This window comes from Apteryx mantelli, chromosome 12 (genome assembly GCF_036417845.1).
Source record: "Apteryx mantelli isolate bAptMan1 chromosome 12, bAptMan1.hap1, whole genome shotgun sequence".
In the NCBI taxonomy this organism is placed as follows: Eukaryota; Metazoa; Chordata; class Aves; order Apterygiformes; family Apterygidae; genus Apteryx; species Apteryx mantelli.
This window is the reverse complement of record NC_089989.1, coordinates 12,976,068-12,995,781: the sequence shown is the minus strand read 5'-3', so window position 1 is coordinate 12,995,781 and position 19,714 is coordinate 12,976,068.

Genomic DNA, 19,714 nt, shown 5'->3' with positions numbered 1-19,714 from the left:
CTGCATTTAAATTTATTTAGTTCCAGAACGTGCAGTTGCATAACATTCAATGCATAGTAGAATTTAAATAAAACACTGGATTTGTTTTGTTTTGTTTTGTTTTTTCCCCGAAGGGTGAGCTGCATAAGCCAGCTGAGGGTTCTAGTGCAAATTCTGATGTCAGATGCAAGCATGCAAATTGCTCCATATTTGTATAAGCAACTTATTGCAGAACAGTTTTGGTTATCAGATGTGAGTCTAAGTATTTCAGATTAAAAATGAGATATGCTTTACATCTCAACCACCTTGCAGTTTTGCACATTTGAAGGAACTGGTGTATGCGATTCACTTACAAACAAGGCAAGAAAGTAGTTTCCTAACACTTTTAAACCAGTTTTGCTGAGACACCAACCTAGACCGTTGCCAATTCTTATGGTGTTTGATGTTGTTAAAATCTTGATCCCTTAGGAAAGTAATGACACAAAAAGCTCAGACTTATTAAAAAAAAAAAGGGAAGGAGCAAAATGTCCATTCCACATGTTTGTATAGAGTATATTCAAATGTGATCTAGGAGTTCCCAAAAGATTGAAAATCTGGGCTACAAATAAAAAGAATCCCCAAATCTTTTAAGGTCTTACTAATACCCTTCCTCGCTGCCGCCTTCTCATGTGGGGGTGTGGACCCAACTGAGACATTTTGAACATATTGGTCTGTAGTAGTAACCTTATGTTTAATCCATTTTGGGGGAAGAATTTACATTAAAAAAAAGACTTTATGGTATTTACTGCACACACACCCTTACATGGGGTTTCAACATGCCAGCTGCCAGTGTTGATTTTGAGCAACGTAAGCGTGCTACTTCCCCTTGAGACAGCTTTACTTTGCAAAGCGAATGTGATGGTGAAACAAGGAAGTTTATGCGTTGATGCAATTTTCCTGCTGACCACAATCCTATTCCTAGTTGGTTGTGACTACTGAAGAAAGAACTGCGCTGCGAAGGAACACAGACCTTGATTTCTGATTTCTTGCTTTCTTTTTAAGCTCCCTTTTGAAATAACTCTGGATTTTGTGGTGTTCAGGTAAGCTTCAGGAAATTGAAATCCTGTTTGTTCACGGAACAGAGAGTAAATATATAGAGCCAATTCACATTTCTGTGAATTTGTTCTGTATATGGTGGCTTCATAAGTCGGTTGTTCCCCAAATCCCTTTTTGGCTTGCAGCTGAGGTTGTCAGTGCTCAATCATTAATCAATAAGAACAAGCTGGAGGCCATCAAGTCAATGAATTTAGGCTGTCACATAACTTCAGCTGGTAGTACCTTCTGCTTTTACTGCTCACCTGAGAGGAATTAGAGTCTCTACAACTACCGTGCAATCAGCTGACACACTCAGTTCTGCTAAACATGGCTTTCAGTGGAAGGTGGTGGTTCAAGGGCTTTTGTCAGGGGCTCTAGTGGTTGGAAGTCCTAGCAAAGGGCAGTATCCGATGCAATGGTAAGATGTCAGGATATCATACATGGGTATTACACTCCTGGAGCTACTGAGCAGGGCACGCGAGGCAAAGCAGTAAGTGCTGGAGCACCTGGACCTCCCTGCCCTGGGACAGAGGGCCAGTGTTATTTTTCAGATAACTAAACTTTGGGGGCCTTTTTTTTTCCCCCCCTAGTTGATGCAAACAGTTATTTATCCAAAAATCTAAACAGCAAAGGCATTAGTAATTTTTTTTTGGTCAGCTTAAAATGCTTTAGCTGTACTATCAGAATGTACAAATATAATGGATCATTCCCAAACTGTAATTGGAATAAGGCTTTATTTGCAAAGAGAAAAACGTGTCTCGTTGTGACCTGGCATGCAGCACGTTGCAGAGGCTGTGGGAGCGCCTGAATCCTAATTTCATTGACCACTGTGTAATATTAACAAGCAATTCGATCAGTCCAAATGAACAGCTTGTTTTGGCAAGTTAATGTTTCTAACTAACATTTAATTCTCAAGTCTTAATTCTTTTTCGCTTGGGCATTTTTCCTTGTTGAATTTATGAGTAATGTTCTTCCTTGTTTTCATGTCTTCCAGGCCATCTCGCTTCATCCTTTCACTTGTGTGTGCTCAGGCATATGCTATTTAGAGGGTTATTTTGTTTTGATAGCTGTTTAGTAGGATTTATTTTTATTGGTATGGTCTGCGTTGGTATCAAAAGCTGAACATAGTATTGGTGAAACGAGCCAGCATGTGCAATAAGTGCTAGTAAACCTGTAAAACGAAAGCAAACAGCAGTAATGAAACTACGTGGTGTGTATATTTGCATAGGAGGGTGGACTGGAAGATCGAAACAGCCTGCCCTAAGTATGCCACAGGTTTGTTGTCCCAAAGAGGTGAAATCCAGCGTAGGGGTGGCTTTATAATGCCTGGGGTCATAGCACGAGTGTCGAGCCGGCGGCTCTGGCGGGATGTTGACCTGCTTCTTTTCCCCACGTAGCATGGTGGTGGGAGAGCTGGTTGGGGGGACGGAGTGGTAGTTCTGCTCTGAGCTTACCAAGTACCGGGCGAGCCAAACTCCTCTTGTTTGCTGCTATTGGTAGCTGGGTGAAGGGCAGGATTTGACACTGCAATTCAAAACCTGATAAGAGAATAAAGGCACAGGGAGAAAACTTAGTTTTTAGGAAGCGGCTACAAATTGATCCTTTTCCTAAGGACTTAACTGTGCATAAAAATAAACTGGGGTTGATAGCAAAGCTGAAGATGAAAACTTGCCTGCAGCAGAGCTACTTTGCCAACATGTTTGTGTGGCTCTAGTGCGTCTAACAATATAGCCCATTTCCTGAAAAAACTCTGCTGCGTATCTGATGCCTTTACGACTGCGTTGGTGTAATTCAGTGGTCTCCGTTATGTCTCTAGTTGAAACAGTTAATTTGGGGGGTTGCACTCCATGCATTTGAAAGAGGCTGTAGATTAGCTGCCTTCTTAATGCAAGTGTGGCGTATTGTGCCAGCTGAACGCTAGTGTGAGGCCTCTCACTTCCACACTTCAAAAGTATTTGTGAAGTTGCACCCATGTTTCTGGTTGTTGTTGATCTGACCTCATACCTCTTCCAAGGTAAAGTCCACTTCAAGTATGCTTACTTGTGAATGTTCCCAAGTTAGTGGTAGTCCAGGCTGCCTTTTGCTTTTGGAAACCTATTATTTTTTGCACTTTTTAATTAAATATTCTATGATTTGCAAAATAATACATGAATGCATTTTGATACTTTTTTAGTAGGCATACTCTCCTAGACCACTACAATTTGTTTTTCCAGCCTGATGTTAAATATGATTTCCCACCAGTCATACTCATGATAAAAGGGGGCCTGTGTTTTTTCATCACAGAAAGGGAAATGGAAGAACAGCTCAGCTGTTCAAATGTTACTAGTGTGGTTTTTCTCATGCTGTCAGGACAGCAAACGTTACCGTATTGCTAAGGACAAATGTGTTCAGAGGCAAGACTTCTTACATGTCTTTACTTTTGGCTGAAGGAAAGCACATATATTTGGTGTACAGATTTGGAACTGCAGGGAAGATTTTACTAGCTGGTTATAGGGAGGAGGCCAGTGATATAAATCCTTTAGAGGAGGAAGAGGTGAGAGATCTCTTATGTTTATCCAAACATGCTGGTTTTGGGTAGGCCTGGAGTGGAAGAGAAAAAGTTGTTCCTGGTCTAGCTGAGTAGGTTTTTCTTTGCATTAACTGTTTAGGAAAAAACACAGGTTCAGAGCAACTGAGGGGCTTCAGAACCATTGCTTAAGTTTGTTCTCCATGCTAATTATTTTGCATCTTCGTCCTCAAGGATGGATACTTTAAAGCCCTAGACATGATTCATGTTGACCGGTATCTTCATATGGCCTTATTCTGTGTTTAAATGTAGATTAATGCACTCTACAGTAAAGCAGTAAGTACCACTATTTGGGATATTTTGTGAAACGGAACAAATCAGATTAGTGGTGTTGCTGCATCAAACCCCTGTATTGACAGCTGTCATTTAGAGAAGTGGAGATCAAAATCCAGATGTACTGCTCTAGTTCGTTTACATCCAGGGGGGGAAAAAACCTGAATTACAAAGAGAAAATGTACGTTTCTTCAGTAATTTCCTTTTCAAGTTGTATGGGATTGTACTGCCTAAGCAGGCAGATATTGCTTAGTTAATCTAGAATATTATTGTGGGCCTTTTCTTTCATTGTAAGTTCATCATAAAGCACAATTATTTAAAAACATATCTTTGTTTTCATGCATCACTTTACAGCTTGTTTGTAGTAGGCCTAGAAGCAAATGTTCTAAAAAGTTGCTTAAAGGTAGTTGTGGTGAGGTTCCCACTTCACTTGGCCTTCTAAGGATCATCAGGTAAACACCACATTTTTGGAGCACTTCCCTGAACTTGGCATGCCCTCAAAACCACTGCGTTTGGCTTTTTACTGAGAAAATAATTACAGCCTCAGTGTAAGCAGAAAGAAACATAATTTTTTTTTGAGTTGTTGCAGTTGAATTCTCCTGGATAAAATCTATATTCTCCTTGTGAGATTTCATTTGTTTTTCTTATCTAGAGAAGTAAGAGGGTAAGCATGGATGCAGGTACTTTGTCTTACTTTTTGGGATGTGAACTTCTCTTGCATTTCTTAGTTATAATAAATTGTAGGCTTTGTTTTTCTGCTTTATAAAAGCAGGAGGGAAATGCTTGCCTTATAGGCATCCAATAACCATACAAAAGACAAAGTTTCATCTGTGTGTGACTTCATGGGTGGACACAGCTAAAAAGCAATTACTTTACACTTGAGATTTAATGGCATTCCTAGGCTGCACTTCATTTATGTTTGTAAAAAGTACAAAGTTTTAAATGCTTTTTCAGGTACCTAAGGAATTGAGATGATAGCAGTACTGACATTGCCTAGGAGCTTTGCAAAAATCATTAAAATTCTTTGTGTTTTTAGATACTTATACTACATACATGCATGTGGTATTCTGGTTTTTAATTTTAGAAATGAACAGGACTGACTGAATTTTTGGTGGTGCAAATGATTTCATGCCGGAAAAGAACTGCAGGGATATATTCAATTTTAGGTAGCTTTTTTTTTTTTTTTAGCTGGTTATTACTCCTGGGCTTCTTTAGAAAGCAAGGTTCCTCCACCAGCAATTCAGAGCACCTGGCCTAGGTCCCTGTTCTGAATTGCCCTGTGGAGGACCTCATCTCTTCCCATTAACTAGAGACAGAATACTTTGCTTAAAGCAAATGGTGAGAATACCTTCTTAAGTCTCTCTGGGGAAAAAAATAAATAAATCTCTAACTATATGAAGAAAAAATTGAATTGTTTGATAGGAAAGATGCATAAAATCCATTTCATTTGACTTGATTGGGAATAGCCAGAAAGCATGAGCAGAGCTGAAAAGCTATTGCTGTGTACACAAGTACTTCGTACATAAAACTTCCACCAGTGAAGGTGAGATGATTTTTACCTTGTGTAGATGCAGATCTCTGTTGTGGATACTTAAACATCTTGAGCATGACTTAACTGGTTGGGTGCTTTTGAGAAGTATGAGAAACTGCTAAATATCTGCCTACTGTCAGCATGGTTTCTTAACACAGGGTGAATAGACTTAACAGCTCGCTACTGCTGAACTGAGGAGTTGGATCCTGCCCCCAGCTCCTTGTTCCTGTCTTCCTGCTTACTTGTTCTCGCTAGGTACCTTGTGCCAGCTTTGAGGCTTGCTGGAGCACTCCGTGCACGGATTGAACTCGTTAAAATGTCAGCAAACCCTCCCAGCAAAAAACATGGTCAACTTTCTGCCTGGTTATTGAATTGTGGAGGCTTGACGAAGGGTTTCTGTGCTTTAGAGGTGTAGGATGAGTGGAGCACAGAGTAGGTGGAAGGCAGCAAAACTTCTCCCTTTTGTCAGCTGGGAGCTATTATGTTGATTCTGGCAGGCAAGAAACTGCCTAACTTGAAATGATTTCATTAAATTAGATTGCAGTTGCATGTTGGCTTGAAGTGGTTCAATTTGCATTTGGTATGTGTCTTTTTGGCCCATGTGCAACCAAGTATGGCATATAAGTATACTGTATGTAAGTATTTACTAAGGTGCAACCATGCATGTAGTCACATAGACTGCAATGGGACCATTTGCTTCTTTGAAGTTAAGTGTATTTGTAAGTGTGTGTGTAGGTGAGGTTCTCCAAGCTGATCAAAGGGCTGAGTGCCCTATTCCACTGATCCAGCTGTAGGTACCAAAATTCAAGTAGTAAATGTTTTCAGGATCAGGCTTGCTCTTTTCATGAACTGAGTTCTGACTCTAGATGTGTGCAAATGGGAGGAATAAAGAATTTACAGATGCTCTTCCCATTCAGAAACTTAAGTCTGGAATAAAAAAATACTAATTTAGAAAATGAGGGTCACATCTACCTTGTATCTCATGTTGAAAAGATTTCGTTCCTAGAGTCCTAAATCATGGGTCAAGGTTTGCAGGTGGCTTTACTCCCATCTGATAGTAGGTTTAGCTCTGGACTCACTCCTAGGGGTAGTGGCTCTAGGTGAGGGCTGATGGGTGTTACCAGGATGCTGTGGCAGGGGTCTTGTATGGCTCTTTTTCAGGTTGCGTTACTCTGTGGGAAGAAAATTTATATCTCAACTTGATGCCTTTCAGGAGAAACAAAATCTGAGAAGATCTTGTGTTACCTTCGTTACTTTGTTAATCCATAAACCATAATTAGTCAAGATCTGTGCTTATGGCCAAGGTGGGAGGCCTGTTTTGACCTAGCTGGACTAATCCATGCTATGTGCTCTCCAACAAGGTTTGGATGAATTTATTTTTAATCAGTAAATACAAATTGTCAGTTTTCCTTGCCTCCATAGCAAAAATGAAAATGAAATGTCAAGATGCTCGGAGAGGAAATGTTTTGTGTGCTTCAGGGCTTTTAAACATAAATATATTGGTTATGCAAGTTGCTCTTGCAAATGATTTAATATTGTGATGCTTGAATTATAAAATTTTATCATAAAGTTGTGATTTTAATTCTTAATCCTTTTTGATATCCTCAGGAAAGGTCTACAAATAATTATTAATTTACAAAAGAACCTAGCAAAGATAGAAACCTGTCAGTATAGTCATCGTGAACTAAAAAAGTAAGCCTATGACTGATTCTTCTGAAATTAACTCCTTTTAGGTGCTTATCAAGTTTTAGAAAATGTATAGTTTCCAAGTTGAAATGCCTTAGTAAGAAACAAATTAAATACTTGCAGTGAACAAATGTGTAGGCACAACAGAAACTTGATGGTGTAGTAGGTGGTAAAGATTAATTTATGATAGGTTATAATGGATTTCCCCAGGAGCATGTATTCCACCCACTTCAATGCGCATTAATTCAAAAGTTTTGTAGTATGCAGCAAATACCAAGACATAAAAAAATCTGCAGTTTATTATGAAGCATTGGACTAAGTATATGACTGAGCCACTATCTGTAACTAGCTTGTGTAGTTTTGGTGTATATTGGTGTATATTGTGGTCATATATATGTTGTAATTCTACTGTTTACCTCTTGTCTGATAGTGTTCATTTAAGTGTTTAATTGTCCAGAAGACGTAGCCCATGTAGATTTTGGTCCAGAGTAGGGGGTCTACTCATAAGGGGAAATGCTACACATCCTTCTAGAGATTGCTAAATCAAATTTGTTATACTTAATATGTTGAGGTGCTTGAGTGACATTTTGAAAGTCACTTTTTCTATTTCTGTCTATTTTTACATAGCGGGCAGAAATTTTGGAAACTTCCTATGTGACTGCAATTTTGGAGGAGCAGGAAGAGAGGGATGGTTGGTTAGGGCCACTTTAAACACTCTCCATTTTAGTGGAGTTTTAGTACAGTATTCCATGTGGATATTGAGAATATTTGGTATGTTTTTTACCTGTGTTTACCTGATAGAAACTAAGGAGGGAAAAACATGTAAAATGTGGTTGCAGGTTGCTAAAATTTTGCAGGGGCTTATTACTTATCTCTTCAGGATATTACATCTACTATGTGGAAATCGAGTTTTGGATAACAGGGCTTTTATGGTCAATGGGGCACAATTTGTCAATTTACCTAAGTTGTTAGCAACGGACTTGGTATTTCAGCACAGAGCTTGTCAACAGAAATAACTTCATGCACTTTCAGGAATACTTAAAAGGTTTCCTTTCATGGTGGTAATAGCGCATTAGCTGCAGTGGCCTAAGAAAGCCACATAGAAGGAAAATCAGTTTGTTCCATTACACTGAGCTAAATTGAAGGGAAGTGATAACAGTATCTGCTAGGATGACCTAATTTGCTTCATTATATATAAAAAAAGAAAGAAATGGTTTAAGAGTAAACTTAGAGAGAACTCTTTGACAGCTTAAATTCTTTTGACAAATCTTGGTGTTTTTGATCTACTCAAGACTTGCTTAAGGAGCTTTAAGGGAGCTCATGCAGTTGTGCCATGTGGCCCAGAAATCCATATGTAGTAATACTGGGGGGGGGGAATCTTGATTTCTCCCTCCCTTCCCCCCCCGGCAAAAATTAAGCACTAATGAATTTAAGCAGGTGGACTGGAGTGTTGTCCTGCTCAGGGCAATGTGAGTGATTGCCCTCTGGTCTATTAACTGTCTCTGAAGACTGAGGTATGCTTCTTTGGGTGTTAGAAATGATTATAAATTGAATTTATTATTATTATTTTTTAATACTAGTAATATTCTGATTTTGGCAAATGCATCACGTGGATTTTAGTTACAGCAGCTGAAAAACCTCAGTAAATTGAGTCCTTCCAGGTAGTGATTTGTTGCCAGGAAAAGTACTCTGCTTTTTAGTTTATTGCTTCGTTAGAAGAAAGTTACGAAAATATTTCATTAAAGATGTTGCAAAAACATCAACAAAAACAATAAAGAAACCCTTGGCTAAAACTCTTCACTCTACACCATGGAATTATAATTTTGCACCTTAAGTTGTGCCATGATTGACCAAGAGTCTTTCCAAAGATTTTTTTTCTCACAATTGACATGAGTACAAAGCTGGTGTTCAGAGCCTGACAACATGATGTGGGCTACGAGTCTTAGCTCAGGTTTCGGTAATAAGCATATTTTCTGAGAAGCTAGATAAATCACTGATACTGAAATAGGTGAGGTAGATGTTAATACAGATCTAATAAGCTGCATTAAAACTATGATAAACTGTTATTGTGAAGAGAAAAGCTCATATAGACTGCTAAATCCATACTTTGTGGAGAAGCTTCAAGTCATTAAGTACTTAGCATGCCATGGCATGATGGCATCCTAATGTAATTACGAAAGAGCACTATTGATGGGGCATTGTTTTCATATGTGTATATTTTAACCTGTACATCATTTTCCTCGGTTTCAAGCTTTACTCTGCAAGCTGCTAAAAATTCTAGCTGTGATCCAGAAAAGCACATAAACTACTTACCGAAGGTTCAAAAAAGTTGTGAACTGAGCACCAGTTTGTTTTGTTTTATAATATTAGTTAACTTGCGTAGCCAGACAGTGTAGTAGGTAATTGGGTATCATTAGCTTAGGCATAAGTTGATGGAAGGAAATCCCTCCTCTTTGAGTTGTCGCATGCAGTAGATGCAGAAGGTTGGGCTCACCTTTTCTTAGCTCTCCAGCTAAATACGTGGTTATCACAGTAGTAAGGAAGTGGTCCAGTCTGGTAAAGGTGGTGACTGCTTTTGTCTAAGTGCTTATTAGTGCACATATGTATATCTGAGAGGGAGGTCGCTTTGTGGAAGCGATGGGAGAGCGACATTGATGTGAGTGAGTGGTGCTATGCTGAAGAGTGGCTTGTACTACCCAGTTATCACTGTTTTCTCCTGGGACTGCTTGCGGTTAGCTAATATACCCACGCTAAGGTCTCAACCATCTCTTTAACAGACTGTTTTCACCTCAGGATAAGACCGATATATCTAGATTTGTGTATTTCAAACCATCCTGACTTGAACAGTTAGAAAAGTTGAAGATGCTGAATTTGGTAGGACTATTAAGCCTCTGTTAGGAAGCAGCTCAGTAGGTGTTCGTGTGCTGATTTCGTATAACTTCATGTCGTTATTGTTTAGTAGAAATTTTCAGTACTTCAGAACATATTTAAGAGAAGTATACTGTTCTTTATTTGGGGTTCTGATTCATGTCTCGTTTAACACTGCAAATGAGGAAATAGTGGTTGCACTGATGTTGCAATTGATTTGGGGGTATTTGTCTTCTGTGAGCCCAATAGGATGCAGTGTGTTTTGGTGGATAAGGTATCTGGAAACCAGAAGAGCTGCTATGTGATCATTTTGTTTCCCTAAGATGAAAATAATACCAGTTACCTATTGTTTTAAGTGCATTGCTGTCTCTAGAGGAAATCTTTCCTTACTGTTATATATTAATAGATTAAGTTCAGCTGCAGGGCAAGCAGAATGAACTGCAAAGATAACAGAGAAACCACACCTGTGTCTGCAGTGGTTGAATTTGCTCAAGTGTTACTGCTTTGGAGCCACTGCTGTTCTGGAGGGTTCACCCACAGAGCATGGTGGTTGCAGAGCATGCTGTGTCTACTTGCTGATCAACTTGCATTTCAGAATAGCTTGCTACGTATTAAGGACTTTTGCTTGTATACCATGAAGAAATGTGTTGTTTTCGGATTACTATTGAAAGGATTGTAATTTGTTTTTATTGGTGAAAACTGTTAAGTGTAGAGGGCAAGAATGGAATGTGTGCTCCATTCTCCATGCTCTCTAGTGGCCTTGCTCTCTGCTTCTCACTGGTATATGGTCTGTTGTTTATAACCTTGGTAGTTTAAAACTCTGCTCTGGACCACTGCTTTGTCCAAAGCAAATCATGATGAAATTCAGCCAGTGTCAAGGGGGGTCCTGAAATAACAGGGTTTCCAGGCTTTAATTCTGGGAGCCACAGCATGCAGCAGAGGGTCAGAAAAGTACTCCTCTAAGGAAAGGATTTTAATATTAGGTCTGTATTTAAATACAGTTCTAGGTGACATTGCTTTGCAGTGTGAAACATTGGATGAAGTGCTTGATCAAGTTAACCGTTCAGAATCTTTATTCCTCATGTCCTGCATTGAGGAAAACACTGCAAAGAGCAGTTAGCATGGACACGGCCATATCAAAGTAGTGGAATCTGGAGTAACTGCAAGTCTAGACTAAAGTTACTCTAGATTAACAACTACTGTTGTGTTGTGCTAGGCAGATCAGACACGCACAAGGCACGTGCAGGGAATGTCAGGTCCCAAATCAGCCATGTATGCAGTCCCTTGGGGACATGGGCAATTGCAGGTCCTGGTGAAGGCAGACAACCCTCTTTAGACAGAAGGCCATGCATTAGTGACCTTCTCTTGTTGTCTGTTTGCATAAAAAGTGAAACGGCTAAAATGCTCTGAACAAAATTGTGTAGGACAGTGGTATGCGAGTGTGTATGAACAGCATTAAAATGCCTTTAGTACTTTTTTTTTATCCATGAGGAAGACTGAAATCAAATGGTAATATAGTACAGAGTTCATGTCTGTGGGTCTTGAAGCTTGTTTTCTCTGTCAAGGTCTGATTATCTAAGGTGTCAAGTTTCATTGCTTGGCTCTATCTCCCTGCAAATCATCAATTTCAAAATTGGAATGATTTCCCTCATGAAGCAGAAGCTGCTCATCTTTGTCTCAAGGAATGACTAAGGCTTACAATTCTGCCTCATCCCTTTAGGGAAAACTGTCTTGTACAGTTGTTGCGTGTATAGCTATAGGCGGGGGAAAAATCAGGTTTGACTTTGACAGCAGCAATGTAATAGAAGGAATTGTATTTATGTCCCTCTTTATGAAGGTAATTAGACATCTTGAAATAAACTGTACTTGAGAGGTGGATACCTTGATGAATCAGGATACTGAATCTCAAATATGAAAATTCTTTTTGCATCTATAGCACTGTGCTTCCTTTCCTTGTCCTATGCCCTTTCGAAGCTTTCCTTTTATTTCAGCCTTTTGTTAGGGCTTTTCCTCATACAGAGAGTTTTTGTTCAAATCTTGGCAGAGATGTAGACAAGCAAAGATTGCCAATTTTGGTCTGAACCTTGCCTTCTAATGTTGATTCTCTCTGTTACTGTGTGAGTTTTAGTTGTCAAATAAGGTTTTGGGGAATGGAATGAAAAACTTATCTTCCTTTAGTGAGTCCACAACAATTACTCTTTTCCTTTTGATAGCGCACAGAAAAAAGTGAAGGGATCTGTCATCCTTGCGATTAAGGCCCATTTGACGTGTGCTTGTGTTTCATGCCTTTGCTGGTGATCAGCTGCTGTTCCATAAGATGCTTTCCTGATTTTTTCAAGTAAACCCCAAAACACGCAAAAAAGGAGCAAGTGATTGTGTAACAAGGAACGCTACTGTTTTCCTAAATCCTATTATGTTCTTTGCAAAGTGCACTTGGCTTCCTAACTACTCATGTGCACCCTTTTATGTTCTGTTTCACTTTATTATAAAGCAGAAGAAATAGGTTTGAAAGGGCAGAGGAAAAAAATGGGGATGTTGCATTTTAACCTGGGGAACATTTGCAGAGGTGTGGGAGAATATAATTTCATCATGTGATTCTTCCCTATGGTATTTGCTGCCACAGTCATTGCCAAATGACTGCCAAACCTCAGCTTGAAACAGCCACAGCATCACAGCTGGCGATATTGCTGTTCTGTTCATGAGGAACCAAAACTGGAAGAAGAAAAGATTAAAAATATGAAAATGTGAAAAGCAGACATTTATTTGCTTTCTGAACCCCTTATGTCTGTTCAGGTGGTAGCTTCATGCTGCTTTAATGCAGCTATGGTAGGTAAAAACTTCTTTTCAATGACAACCTGAATTTGTCACACAGGTTTTCAAGAGAAGAATGCTCTATTAATGTTGATGATGGTTGTGCCTGGAGCAATCCTTTTTGCCCAACCTTGTTTAAATGCAGAAAATTCATAATTCGAAAAGACAAAAGAGGGGGGAGGAAAGAGGAGAATGTTTGGCTGCATGCCATAGGTGATGGCACTGAGTGGGCATGTTAGTAGTATTAGCTGCTTAATTTGGGATATAAGTTTATTTAGGAGGGGTTTGGGTAAATGAAAAGAAAAGGAGACCAGCTGGTAAGGGGACAGGTGAGGTGGAGTAATGGGTGAGGAGTGAGGTTGCTAAGGGTGGGGAGAGGTCTGGAATAAATAAACCTACAGAATTAGGGCAAAGAACTTTCTTAGACTGTCCTTAGCATCCTCCTTTAACTGTCTGTGCTGGCTGGAGTTTTGGGATGCTTTGCCCTAGACAAGAAAGCCATTTCCTTCAGGGAGAAAAATCATAAAGCCCTGAATATCTTGCAGTAAAATCACGGACTGTAACAGCACTGATGCAGATTGTTGGGTCTCTTTCATAGGAACACTTTTAAAAAGAACTAGATGGTAACTGCTTTTTGTTTCTTTACATTGCCTGTGATCTGTCTGTTTGTTTATTTCAGGCTTGTTAGTACTAGAAGTGCTGGCTCTAGGGTTCTTAAAGAATACATTGGGTGTTGATGGTGGTTATTTCTCATACTTTCGTTTAAAGGACAAAGGTTCAAAGTAACAAGAGCTTCCTTAAATGTTTTACAAATATCTGGAGCAAGTCACTAAAAATCTCATCTTCTTGATTATACGCTTTTGGAAGGACTCTTGATCTTATCATTTTTGTAGTCCTTCACTTGCCACAGAGTCTACCAGAAAAGACTGATTAGGCCAGAGATTTAAAAAAAAAAAAAAAAAAGTGTTTCCACCTGGTTTCTATGTCCTACTGAAGCAGCAGTCGATAGGGAAAATGCTTATTCTGTCCTTTCAGCATTTAGGATTGGTGGTAATGCTTTATGAACCTCAATCATACTAAAACCCAAGAACTATATTTTCTTTCTCCTGTCTGCACAAATCATCACGAAAGCTTTATACTGCTTTCTGATTCTGTTTGTTGACACACTTGTTTTTTTGAAAAGGATTAATGTGCTTGATTAGGAATACTGAGTTTGAACAAAACAAACTCAGTAGCACTGAAAATTATTTTTAATTGGTGCCAGTAAAACCTGGTAGCAAAATCTCATGACCAAGGTTGCCAGAGATTGGGCTCTAGATTTAAAGAACAAGGGAGCCGAAGCTTTCCTCGGGGAGAAAATGGAGGAGTTTTGGTGAAGCTGGTGACAGTTCCTTCCTTTGATTTTTGTGGCGCAGACTAGCTGCATTTAGAAAGCACGATGGACGTAGAGAGGTTGAGTGCTGAGCCCAAAGGATGACGTGCCGAGCTGCAGGGCAACGAAAATCACCGCAGTTTAGCGTGGGTTATGGTTAGTCTAACCTGTAGAGGATATGCATCTTTGCCTGAAGCAAAGACTGACAAATTCAGCTGTAACTATGGCAATTCAGAGTAGACTCCTCTGATGTATTCGTAATATAGAATAGTATGAAGTGTAATGCAAGTTATATGGCCGCAGCATATAACAGCCGACTACACGGTGTTACTGTCCTGATTTTCTTTTCTTGTGGTTTCACCAGAGTGGCTCCTTCTGTCTCCACCTTCAATACTTGCGCAATGCTGCTGTTTGGTAGGCAGGCCACGTGCTGTCCTTCACGCCACCAGCCATTCGCGTTTTACTCAATGTGCAGTTGAGACTTTTTAGGGTGAAAGTCAATATGCCTTAAGCAGTTAAATTACTATTATCTGAATTTAAGTTTTGCTTTAGCATGCACTTTGGAGAAATGTTGGAGTGCTATAATCTGAACAAGCAAATAATGTGATAACATGGCTACTAATCAAACTGTCAGAGCTACATTTGTTCCTCAGCGCACCCAATTTTAATATCAAATAAATAGATACTGAAGAGTATTTCTGTCACTGTGTATTTCAATAGTCAAGTGCCTGGATTTAGAGGATATGATGGCAGTATACTACTATAAATATAATATGTAGCTTTGAAAAAGATTTAAAGTTTCAGAAGAGGGTATTGCGCAGTGTTCCTTTAATTGATTTCTGCAACAAAAAAAATCTAAAATCCCTCAAGTGAATACGATGGAGGAAAGTCCCCATCGGAATACCTGTCATGCAGCGTTTCCCAACTTCCTTGTTTGTCCGACGGTGACTCAGGCTGCCTGCTGGTGCTGACTCAGGTGTAACTTTTTTTTTTTATGTTCCTGTTTTCATGCAGATACTGTTATTGGTGGGCCGGCTCACCTGGTAGTGGATTTCCATCCTGTGACTCAGGTGTACTGCAAGCTACATGACAGTTATAGGAAAACAGCTCTTAGTATCAGGTATGTCGGCATTTATATTTTGTTTGTGCCTTCAGCTGAGAATTTCAGAGGCTTTCACAAGTATTAAGCAAGTCTTAAAGCCTCCTTGCACCTGAGGAATAGTCGCTCTGTATTAAATGGAGGACATCTATCTGAGAAGTATTCAGACACCTTGTGTGGGTTAAAGAAAATGTGTAACCTGCTGTTCATAGTGTCTGGGCAGCAAGTGCAGCTGGACCTGAAAGCAGTCTTGTACCTGCAGCATTTCTCTCCCCCTCGTTGGCCCCAGCTGCTTGCTTCATGTATGGTGGTGTAGCCATGCGTGGGGAGGACATGTCCTTGGAGCAGAAAAAGCAGCCACAGCCCCACTGTCTTTGTGGTACAAACAACTTAAGTCACTGTAAGGCTTCTCCGTTATGCCCCAATCTCCCTTCCACCCTGCAATAAATGCTGCTTTTTCTGTTGTTGCTCCTGGCTGATTTGAGCAGCTGCTGACACCTCCAGGTGTGCTGCAGTGGTTCTCACTGTTAGCCAAAAAAGTGGCCTCCAGATAGAAATGTTTCCCCCCCACCTTATTTAGTACTTCACTGAAGAACTCTTGACCAGCTCTGCTGTGTACCTTGTTTGCTGCTCAAGTCTACTTGATTTTCTTAAGGTTTTGTATGAAATTACTTACACTGCTTTAAACAAGATCTGCAAGTCAGGGTCTTTCTTGGCCTTACCTGAATCCAACTCATCCACTATTTCCCTAATTAAGGAGGAGGCAGACACCAAAGGGAGTCCCCAGTTCCTCAGGAAATTATTTCCTCCCGTTTTCATTTGTTTTGCTCAATGAGTTAATTTATTTTCCTTTGTATGCCCAACAGAGAGGAGGTCTCACCTCTCAATTTGCATCCTTGTGCTTCTCTGTGTTGAATCATTGTCAGAGAGCAGTTGCAGCCGGTGCCCTGGCCGATGCTGGCGACCGGCCGCTCTGTGGTGGAGGAGAAGCCTGCACCACGCTGCTGTCCTGGAGCTGAGTCAAACTAACCGCGGCTGCTTTGTAATTTGAATGCTAAAACTGAGATCTGCCGAAGGGTTTGCAAGCAAGAGCCAGGAGGTAGAAAAACAGAAAACCAAACCAGCCTTTTAAGCAGTGTCAAAAGGTTTTATAAAATTTGCCACAAGCAAAATCTGACTTCTTCATTTACAAGATGTTTGGCTTTTCTATGACGTTGGAGGTTGGAGTATTCTGCCTTTCGTTTTTCTGGGAAACAGAAGGAGGCTTTACATATGATGGCTTCAGAAAATTGAGAACTAAACATTTTGCTGTCCTGGCTAAACCTGGCATCAAAAATGTGTTTGTACAGCTGTCACCTTTGTCCCTGAAGCTATTCTGCTCTGTGGTCAGTGGGTGTTTCTCGTGCGTCTGTCAGATGACAGCCCAGGAAGGGACACACCTTGTGGGAAAAGGCTCTTTAAGTCTGTGCCCTTTTGACACTGTCTTGAATGGAGCAATGTCCAGAAAAACTTTCTGAGATGCTGCTTTGCAAAATAGAAGCTATTTTTCCTCAGAGAGCATCTAAGATTGAAGGAAAAAAAAGTGCATGAAAGACATTTGATTAAAATGAAAAAAGAATTGGTTTTGTCTACGTAGGTGAATGCTGAAAATGGATTCAAAAAGAGATGTTTTATCTCTTCTAGACCATTGCGAACGCTCAAAATTCAGGCCAACCACCGTCCATTTAGATTGTTTTATGAAGATAAATGCCTGCAGCTGGATTCTTAAGCCTTCTTTATAAGTAATCTCAACTTCCTCCATCAGCCGTAAAAATACAAACTGGTGATGTTAAGTGGTTTGGCTGCTGCATAATAAAATCAGAACTAATTCCCAGAATGGAAAAGGTTTGGCTTATTTATATTCTTATTCTGTTTCCCCTTCAAGTGACTTGTCAGAAAATTCATTTAGGATACTAATTAGGTACCTTTCTAGTGTTTTATCATCCTATTCTGCTCTTTTTTGTACAACAGAGGTTAAACACAGACCTCTCTATCTTGGGGATTTCTGCAAAGATACTCTTTTTAAAGACAGCCAGCAATGCCCAGGAAAATAATTTGCATGTTTTGGGGTGATTTTTAGTTAAATTATCCACTTTGTCATTCTACAGTCCTGGTCTGAAGCTGTTCTGCAGTAACACTTTATGTGGAAGTAGTAGTATGGTAAACAGAGGAGGAAAAATGACTTATTCCTAAGTGTCTCTAATACTACTGCTGCAAATGACAGACTTTTCTTTTAGTTCTACTTTCATATTTTTCTAGATAAGCAAAAGAAAAAATTGAGCATGCCACAGAAATAGCTGGTGAGCCTGGGCTGTGTCGTCTTCTCTCCTCTCCCACCCTGGTCTTAGATGCTCTTTATCCATTGGCCCATAAATGGAAGAAGCGGAGGTAATCGGAAGAGGGTGCAGGATGCTTATCCTCGAGGCGATTTGGGGCAGCTGAAATTACAGTTAATTGCAGCTGGACAGTGGAACCTCTGATCTTGCCAGGAGTTTTATTTGTGGTGTGTAAAGTTTTACAAGAGTTGAGATCTGTGCTCTGTTTCCCACTAATGAAGAAGAAAATGAGTGTTGTGAGGGGATTAAATGGAATTGCTCTCTCTTACCTGTTCTTTTGGCAAATGTGCCAGCTATGATTTATTGGAAACCTCGTCTTGGTGCACCCTTTTCAAAGAACTGTGGAAACCCCAGATTAATGCAGTCTGTGCTGTGAAAAAAATGAAGTTCTTGATAAGCTTTATGAAAAGGCTTAAAAACTGGGATTGAGGGGTCTTGCTAGGTGTTTTTTGTTTGTTTGTTTTGTTTTGCCCTTTGATTCTGCTAAAACCTGTAAAACTCGGGATAAATTGCCCTTCTAAGGTTAGGTTGGGAACTTTGTTTTTTCTTTTTCACCAGGTGCTTAACCAGCTTCCATTTATTTGAAGTAAAACTTAAGTTTCACTTTCTTTTTGAAGAGAACAGAGACCTTTTCTGCTGCTTGAGCTGCATGAATGTCAGCACGTAGAATTAAGCGATCCAAACAGGCATGGCTCCTCTGCTGTGACTTGTGTTGCGCAGCAAAAGCATAAAGCTGAGCTCACCTCTGTCTTCTCCTTTAGAGTTTGCTTTGCATCAAGCACTGTGTGTCGGAGGGGCTAAGAAGGCAGTTTTGTCAGCTGCTTTTGTCAACCCTTGTTTCGAGTCAAGGGTTATACAGATTAATCATGTAATCATTAGCTCTGCTCAAGGCAAGGAGCGCAGGAGATAGTGTCAGGCAGATATTGATGGGTAAATAATTGCAGGGAAACTGTGGGCTAGTAAAGTTGCTCTGCCCTTGAGCAGCACTACATGCCTGGCGAAAGCTGGTGCAGGACTGCTCGAGCGCCTATTTTTAGCCCTGGGAGAGGGTGTGTCCGTAATCGCGCACTGGTGACGAAGCTTTCTGGAGCGCTTTGTGGGGCTATAAATACAGAGCGCGCTATTTTGGGGGCAGTACCTGTGCGATGGGTCCGAGAGAGAGAGAAGGAAAAGTTTTCTGCCGGTAAGAGTGCTCTGCCAGCCCGACATCTGCTTTGAGGTCGCCGGCATCCCTTGCGTGCCGTGGTACTGAGCTGCGTTTATGTGCAGTTGAATCCCACAGAGATGACCAACATCGTTACTTCTAAGGCAAATGTTAGCCAGTGGGAGTTTCTGAAGGACTTCAGCACAATCTGAGGGTAGACTGTGTCCAAAGATTTTTTTATTTATTATTTTCAAATAAAACAGCCCTGCAATGAAGCACATTATTGTACTTTGCACTGTAGATATGCAAATTGCTCTTTGCAAACAAGTTTTGCTTTTTTGTTGTTCTTTTTTCTTTTTTTAGATGCCATTGGAGTGTCCCACCAGGTATAAAATTGTTGGGCAAGCATTACAGATTAGACTAACGCTATTTAAGTTAATGCGCAGGGATAACACTCTATAGCAATGGTGGGTAACTTGTGATCCTTTTTTTAATTCAGTTGAAGTAGCTACATGGAAAAGAATTTAGATGTCTCTTGCTTGCTGTCTTTTATTTTTTAGTATGAGCCCCCCTGTTTTAAATTTAGCCTATCTATATTCACTATCTATATTCATATTCTTAACCTAAACTGACCTCTTCTTTTTAGTAGACTGCCTGCATATGCAGGCAGAGAATGGAGCAGAAGGCAGGGCCAGGGGAGCTGGACTACAGGGCTGTTTTGTCTTGGCATCCTCATCAGAGATGTATGGTCTTATTATAGGGTGAAGCCTGCAAGGCTGTTCTGTGATTACCAGGATAAACCTGCTTAATGTTGCCAGGGGAACAAAGGCAAATGGTGTGTTTCTAGGTGCTGAGCTGAGCTTTGTTCTGATGCTCTCAGCCCTGTGAGGAACTTCTAAAAGCCCCCAAAATAGATCCATGGGAGCACCCTCTAAT